Here is an 8,064-nt window from a genome sequence, read left to right as displayed (position 1 = left end):
AACCATCAGCTTTTCGTGTTATTGACCAGAGAAGCAAGCAGCCACAATAATGAACTCATAATTATTTAGCCTGTTATTTATCATGTACCCTACAGTATGCAAATTTCTCATCTAGACTAAATTGAAGCCAACACAACCAGATGCATCCATATGATTATTCATTTTTTCTTATCAGATATGTCCAGACATATGGACATATATGATATTGGAGTGAAAAAGTTCGACAGTCATAATGTGAATTCTATGCATTTATGTACAGAAAATGTAATGACATAATAATACGGTAAGTATTGTCGAAAACTCCAAACTTCTCATATCGCTAATTGGCAACTGTCAACGGCGCCTCAACGCTCTCGCTGTTTGCAGATCACCGTCTCTCGGCACTACTGCCAAACTGAGTCAAGTACGGATGCAACATAATACGACATATTCTTCATTTTCTCTTCACATATCCCACGCATCTAAAATCTGAAAGCACCAGCGTATTCAGGTTGAATTTATTGTATGAAAACACTAGTTTTATTTTATCTTGATCGCATCAATGATGCAAAATCCGACACGTAAAAACAGGTATAAAGAATGAAATGCTTCTCTCTTCACTTCTACTCGTTGTAATTCCTTTGTGTTTTATCTTACTGGTTTCAGAAAATCACGATTTAGTTGTACAATTAAACCGAATCCTATGGTATGATCAGAACTTTCCTATCTTGTGTAAAACGTGAGATAAATGAAGAAATATAAACATATTGCAAGTTTTCTGAGCTACAAACGTTAAAATGAAAAAGTGAGCGAGCTGCATACCTCCCGGTACCAGCCAATCAGAGGTCGCCAAACAAAACGTCTCGCAGGCCTAAGAATCTACCTTAAGTGAATCGGCTATAGCAAGATGCATCTCCTTCTAACACGTGGCCCTTATCTCGTAGGGACCCTCAGTATCTTTACCAGTGAAACCCACCCCTTCCTCCGCAGCCGTTTCTCGCTGAAGCCCCTTTTCTACTAGGTAAAGTGATGTTGCAAAAGTCTTTCCATGTCAGTCACACTGCTCTAATTCTCAAAATATTTCCATTTCTAAGCGCCAGTGTTCCCATATCAACCTTGCCTTGTTAGGTCAGGGTTACGTAAATGCCTGTGTTTAAATAATTACATAAAATCGTGTGTTCAAGGCTTCGTGGCAACCTCCGTGCTCGCCTTGTCCTGTGTGTATTTTATTGCGTCTTCACTGGCTTTTAATTCGTGAACCTCTCTCCGTACAGAGGGTCTGTTAGCCGTGGAAATCTCTCTTGACTGTGCCTTCTGTCAGCATCGTCACACCGACAGACATACTTTCAAGTTTCACCAGTTATAATTAACCTCTCAGGCCTTGCATGCCTGATTAGTCCAAATCATCATCTGATATTTCATTTCAAGTACATACATGTAATTTTAAAACTTACCATAATGTGTTTACTTATAAATACTTTGTGAGTAGAGCCCTCAGCTCAGATAAAATCCCCCATTTTTCCTTGTTTTTTACGATTTCCTGGACCCACAGTAGTCAGATGTTATACAAAAATAGAGGTAAGTAATGAAATCATTCATTTAGAGCCTATATCTGGCTCATGGTAAGCATTTCCCAGGTCAAATCATAAATATATATATATATATATATATATATATATATATATATATATATATATATATATATATATATATATATATATATATACATACATATATACATACTGTATATATAATGAATGTCTTTTACTGTAATACCACAGTGTAAATCGACACTACAGCCTTCTATTGTTGCAGCAAGAGATGAGTGTTGCCAAGTAACTATTACCCACTAGAGAAATAATCACCTATTCACACTATAGTAAATCCTGCCTCGGGTCTTCTCGCTTGTATGCAAAGTAGCAAGCCACAGCACAAATGCAGTCTTGCAACCACGGGACAGTTCCATATCCTGCTGGCTATTATCAAATTTGTTGAAGCCTAGACTGTCCAAGCATATCCATTCACTGCCTACCTGGTGGATGGGCAAAGCTTCGTGATGTCATATTATGTTTACGTTACAAATTGTTCTAGGAACCTTGTCTGTGATTTTCTTGGTTCCGGCATTAGCAACTTCAGTTTACTCGATGAATATCAAAGCTATCGAACTTATGTACTAAATAATACATGTACTTGTAAAAATTAGGTTGGGTTATAAGTATGCACTTGCCAACTTTCACCTTTATCCGATGCTTTGATAAAAAGTTGCCGAAAAAGCGTGTTTCATCAGCTCTGAAACCCTTGGTAGCTCGTTTAAAACTGAGGGGTGAGGAGGAGTTAAAGAGCAGCTGGGTTTATCTCTTGGGGTAGTGAAAGACGGATTTTGTTAGAATCACTAGCTAAGTAGCTAAAGTTACTGGAGATGTTGAGGATTGGCAGATGCAAGCATTATGAGGGATATTCAGTACTTAAAATGTATAAGGTAACATTTAGGAGGGGACCACCATGTTTCGGTGAATGTTACGTTTCAGGCAGAACATTTTTTACCAAAGTTACTGGGTTGCAAACCTATTCTTAGCCACGTTAAATAAGTCTAATCCTTCGGGCAGCCCTAGGGGAGCTGTTAATCAGCTCGGTGGTCTGGTAAAATAAGTTATACTTAATTAAGAGAGCAGTGTGGTAAGTGAAAGGTAACAGTGGACTGCTGGCAAAGGAGGACACTACATTAGGAAATACAGTATAGAGAGAAGACAAAAGAATCCTTGAAATACTGTACTTAGGCCCTGAACTTCTTAGGCATTGACATGAAGGGAATAGAGATTTTTAAGATATTTGACTATAGAATGCTTCGATTCATGGTTGGAGTGCATTTGAAAACCCTCTTATCAGTGAAGTTGTTGAGAGTGTGATGCTGTGAGGAATGGAGAAAGGGCTTCTGTACAGATGTGGACCTAAGTGGTATCCAGGGAGAAAGTGCACAAAATAAAAGACAGCCGCAGGAATTTTAACTCTTTGCCAGTAGGCATAGTATCAAAGTTTACAGTGTAAGACAACTTCCCAAGATAGAGGAAAGTTAGACAGACATAAACTAATTTGTTCAAATTAATTGCTGTTGATTTGATCATGAACAATCCACTGTAATTTGGGCTCTATTTGCAGTGGTCATGTACTACTACTTTTCATGAAGCTATTTGCATTTATGTAATTTTGCAATGTTTCAATGAATTGCTGAGTTTTTTGTGGTTTTGAGCCAATGTGTTTTGTTAAGAGTAGTGAAGTGAAGAGTGACTTTGTGTAAAAGATGGATTGTTGTAGAAGTGTCTCATTATTTTTGTACCAGACTATTAATTTAGTTTCTTCTGTATACACATTGTTTAGATCATACTGTATGCAGTTGGAGTATTTTTGTTGATTTTTTTGGACTTATTGTATTATTAAGGTTGAAGTTAGGATAAATTTTGATGGACTATACAGTAAACCACCCCAGTATTCGCTGGGGATGTGTACCGCACCCCACCCCTGCAAATAGCTAAAATCCACGAATACATAAAACCCCTCTAAAAACACTTAAACTGTCTATTTTGATAGTTTAAACACATAAAAAAATTCTAAAAATGCTTATACATGAGTATTTCAATAGTTTTATCACAAAAAGTGCATTTAGTCATGAAAATGATAAGAAAATACAGTACAGTAATCAGTGAATATTTCTCAGTGTAAAGTACCGTGAATGGGCGAATTTTCCGTGAATAACGGGTAGATACGTGCCACAGAGGAATCCGCGAATACGTGAGTCGGCAAATAGTGAGACCGCAAATACAGGGGGTTTAATGTAGTGCTAAGATTAGGTTAAGTTTCTGTTTTGTAGGTTAATGTAACAAACTGGGTTAAGGAAAGTCAGAGTTTTATTTAGTAACCTCTAAATTTCTTCCCTTTATCCTGCACCAGTTGTGTAAAAGAAAAAAAATTCTACATCATGACAGGTAGTGTAGTTCTACAATAAAAATCATTATAATAAACTCCAATTCCAATCCCACCACTGGATTTGGAGCCATCAGTATATATAAAAGGTGAGTTTTTATGTTCTTCAAAATGTTCCATAAAAGTTTGCCAGCATCTACTAGAAAGTTTGGAATAGCTGCAGTTGTAAAAGCAACTGTGGCCAATCTAATTCCAGCATGGTGGACAGAGTCTAAAATCTTTTAAACAACTTGGTGTAGCTCATGATTACAGTAAATTTCACATTCATAGTTCAGTTTCACAAGATGAGGGCTTTATATTATAATTCAAAAAGAACAATGTGTGTGCCAGTATTTTCAATATATTCAAGGCATCCAGACACCTAACTTTTAGGTCTTTCAAATGAGGAATCCAAGTGATCCTATGGTCAAAAGTTAATCATAAGAACTACATTGCTTCTACACATGGGATTCACTGGCCTTTGATGTGCATATCTGGGTCTGGATGTATTCCTCGAATACAACAAAAGTGCATTGCACCAGTTTTGACCATAAATAATTTGATCCAATTCCAACTGAAGTTCCTTTCAACCACTGCCATTTGTTTTCAAGCACATGATATGGGCAGGTCATCTACAAAAAGTCTGGATAAAATGTTATGTGGAAGAACAGAGAATATCCAATTCAGGGATAAGGCATATAATGTCACACTCATCAAACTACCTTGGAGAACTCCTTGCTGGCATTTTCTCTCAGATAGGGTATCACCTACTCTGAAAAATTAATGCACCAAAAATGCGTGGATGAACAAAGACAATTCTCCTTTCAAATCTGATCTGTGCATACTTTTAATTATACCATACCTTCAACAGTGTCAGACTCCTTTTCAAGGTCAAAAAACATGCATGTGATGTGGCTTCGATGTAAATGCTTCACTTACAGTGGACTCAAGACAGATCTGAACATCAGTGGTTGAGTTTTACAAAGGGGAAAATTTAAAACCATTCATTTCTGCCCAGCAAATAATTTTATCCTCTACCAACTGAAGTTTCCTTTCAACCACTGCCATTCATTTTCCAGAAAATTATATGGGCAGCTCACCTATAAAAAGTGTGAATAAAATGTCATGGGGGATAACAAGAGGATATCCTATTCATGGCTAGGGCAAATAATGTCACACTCAGCACACTACCTTGGGGAAATCCTCTTTGCCATTTTCTCTCAGGTAAAGTAATGCCTACTTTGACTTGGAAAAATTTATGTGCCAAAAATACCAGGATGAACAAAGGCAATTCTCCACTGAAACCTGATTCATGTATCGTTTTAAGTATACCCCGCCTCCAGTGTCATATGCCTTTTCAAAGTAAAAAAAAAAAGTCACATGATGTTGCTTGGATGCAATTGCACCAGGACATCAGTGGTTCAGTGCATTCTACAGACATCACACTGGGCAGGTGATAAAATATACCTGTCTCCTCTAAGTACCTACTAGTCCTGTGTTTATCACCTTCTCCATGATTTTGCATAAACATGCTCTCAGGGCAACTGGTTGGTACTTTGCTGCTAAAAATTTATCTTTTCCAGGCTATAAAACTATCTTTAAAAAAAAGATGATTCCCAAATGGTTGGGTAACTGGTATCACTCTATATTCTGTTAATTATACTTTATATAAATAACTTGTAGTGTTTACAGATGCAAGCTTTACCACGGCATGTGGAATCACATAAAGGCCTGGCAGTGTATCATTACAAGTTCCCAGCGCTTAAGCAAACCCACTTTCAGTAAAGGGAAAATTGTAAGATTCCTCTCTTCTGCTTTGAAATTAAGTAATTTCTATTCTGCATATCTATGCCAGTGTCCTGGAGCAACTTCAGATTTACATGATATATTAAAAAATGTTCAGCTAGGACATCACTAACTTCAGATGCACCTGTCATGAACTGGTCATTCACTTTTAAAGTAGGTGGTGGATTTGGTGTATATCTGCCTGCTAATTTTCTTACTTTCCTCCAAACAGCATACAGTATAGTGGGGCTCTTCTGTTTACTAATGCAACAAATGGTGACCATGACTTACATCTACCTGATTTTGACTGCACAACAGAATTGTGCTTTGCATTTTTTATAGTGCAGTGTCTACCAAACTGAGTCAGTGTCCTTGTAGCTTGCTGCAAGGAAGTTAGTTGCGATGACCACCAAGGGACTTGTTGCCGTCAAAAGAGACCTGTAGTTTTGGGGATACGGTATATTCCTACTGTATGAAGTACTCCATTGAGAAAGTCAATAGGCAATTAGAACTTACAACTTAGTATGAAAGTGTGTGGGCTCTCCTGTATTAAGAAGTGCCACACCCTCACTTTCTATGTGGTGATATAGGATTACCCCCTGTACTGGATACAGCATCACCCCACAAAGTCTGTCTACCATTCATATCTCCAAGTAGGAGGAATGGTTGAGGGAGCTGATGAATCACCTTGATCACATAACTATATGAAACATTATAGTTTCGGGGCATGTACACAGAGCAATTAGTAGATCTCCTGCCTATGTCAGACTGTTTGGCTGCTGCCTGCAGGGGAGTGTGTAGAGTAAGAGGTAAACCACCTGTATTTGCGGGGGATGCGTACCGCACCCCCTGCGAATAACTAAAATCCGTGAATACTTAAAACACCTCTAGAAATAATTAGAACTGCCTATTTTGATAGTTTAAACACAAGAAAAACCCTCTAAAAATGCTTATACCTGAGTATTTTAATAGTTTTATCAAAAAAGTGCAGTTAGTCATGAAAATTATATGAAAATACAGTCATTAGTGAATATTTCTCAGTGAAAAATACCACAAATGGGTGAATTTTCCACGAATAATGAGTAGATACGTTCCACAGAGAAATCCACGAATTGTGAGAGCGCGAATACAGGGGGATCTACTGTATTTGGGGATATCATGGCAGACATGAGACTTTGACCATGACAACCCATTTGTTAATTGTAGGGAGTCCTATAGCTTAAATAGTTTCTTGGACAAGGAGTATTATCATCAAGTTTACTTTTCTGTAGATATAATTATGGGAGAGTATTCATGAATAAGCAACTTTAGGTCTTCATATTTAGCTCTTGGACTCTGACAATTCCACTGAAGTATATTCGAGAAAATAAGATTTTTAAATTTGTTAGAACTATGAGAATTTTAAATTTATTAGAACTATTAGATGATGCACTGGATAATGGAGGTCTTGAGATCTTTGGAGTGTTACATTTTTCTTGCTTTTATATCAGTTTGGATATTTTCTGTTGATGATAATCACTAATTTTTTCACTTGGGAGATAAGGATGGGGGGTCTCTATCTTATGCGATAATTAAATTTTAAGCTACCAAGGTTAAACACCTGCACATCTTGTGCACATAGTGGTTCTATGCTGGGTGAAGCTTCCCCTGGATCAGGGAAAGATATTGCCTGTGAGAGCTTCATCGAGTCTTTTGTTGGGGATGGGAGGGATTGGGAAACATGGGACACTGGTGAGGCCTTACAAAGTGATACACAGGCCTCATTATGTTGACTATTTTTCTTAAAAGACAGCACACCTATCCTACAAGTGCAAGGTGATGAAGTAGCTGTATATGGCTGTCAATTTTCTTTTGCCATCACTGCCTTTGCACAAGTTTTGACCTTATTTAGTCATCTTTTTGCATATCCTACACTGGCAGTCCCCGGTTTTACGGCACTTGTCTAGCGACAACAATAACCGGATTTTAGGCGCCAATCCCATGTTATCAGCACCGATATACTGTTATCAGTGCCGAAAACTGCTGTTATCACCAATTTTTGGTTATCGTTACGCCTTTGGGAACAGAACCCCCGCCAATAACCGCGGACTGCCTGTACTTATATGTTCGTTGGCAGATGTTTTGAGGGCGGTTTCTTCAGTTTTACATAGAAGAATTCTTGTCATTAGATTTATGATTCATACTGTAGTTGATATACCTGGCTTCAAGTGTGCAATCTCCATGTGCAGGCATAAAGCAAGTAGCAAATATTTTTATTTTCTTAATTTTACAAAGTGACAATGGGTGTCCATACTTACAACATCTGTAATAACAGTGTGGTGCTCTCTGCTTAAATAAATGGCT

The 8,064-nt window shown here is 37.7% G+C and overlaps 1 protein-coding gene across 4 annotated transcripts in view; it reads right to left on the bottom strand.

The window, feature by feature from the left end:
* Positions 1-8,064, bottom strand: part of LOC136849218 (uncharacterized) — a 760,295-nt gene that overhangs the window by 278,053 nt on the left and 474,178 nt on the right. The gene's annotated exons all lie outside the window — the stretch shown is intronic.

Source organism: Macrobrachium rosenbergii, chromosome 2 (assembly GCF_040412425.1).
Source record: "Macrobrachium rosenbergii isolate ZJJX-2024 chromosome 2, ASM4041242v1, whole genome shotgun sequence".
In the NCBI taxonomy this organism is placed as follows: domain Eukaryota; kingdom Metazoa; phylum Arthropoda; class Malacostraca; order Decapoda; family Palaemonidae; genus Macrobrachium; species Macrobrachium rosenbergii.
This window is presented reverse-complemented; position numbering and strand designations above follow the sequence as displayed.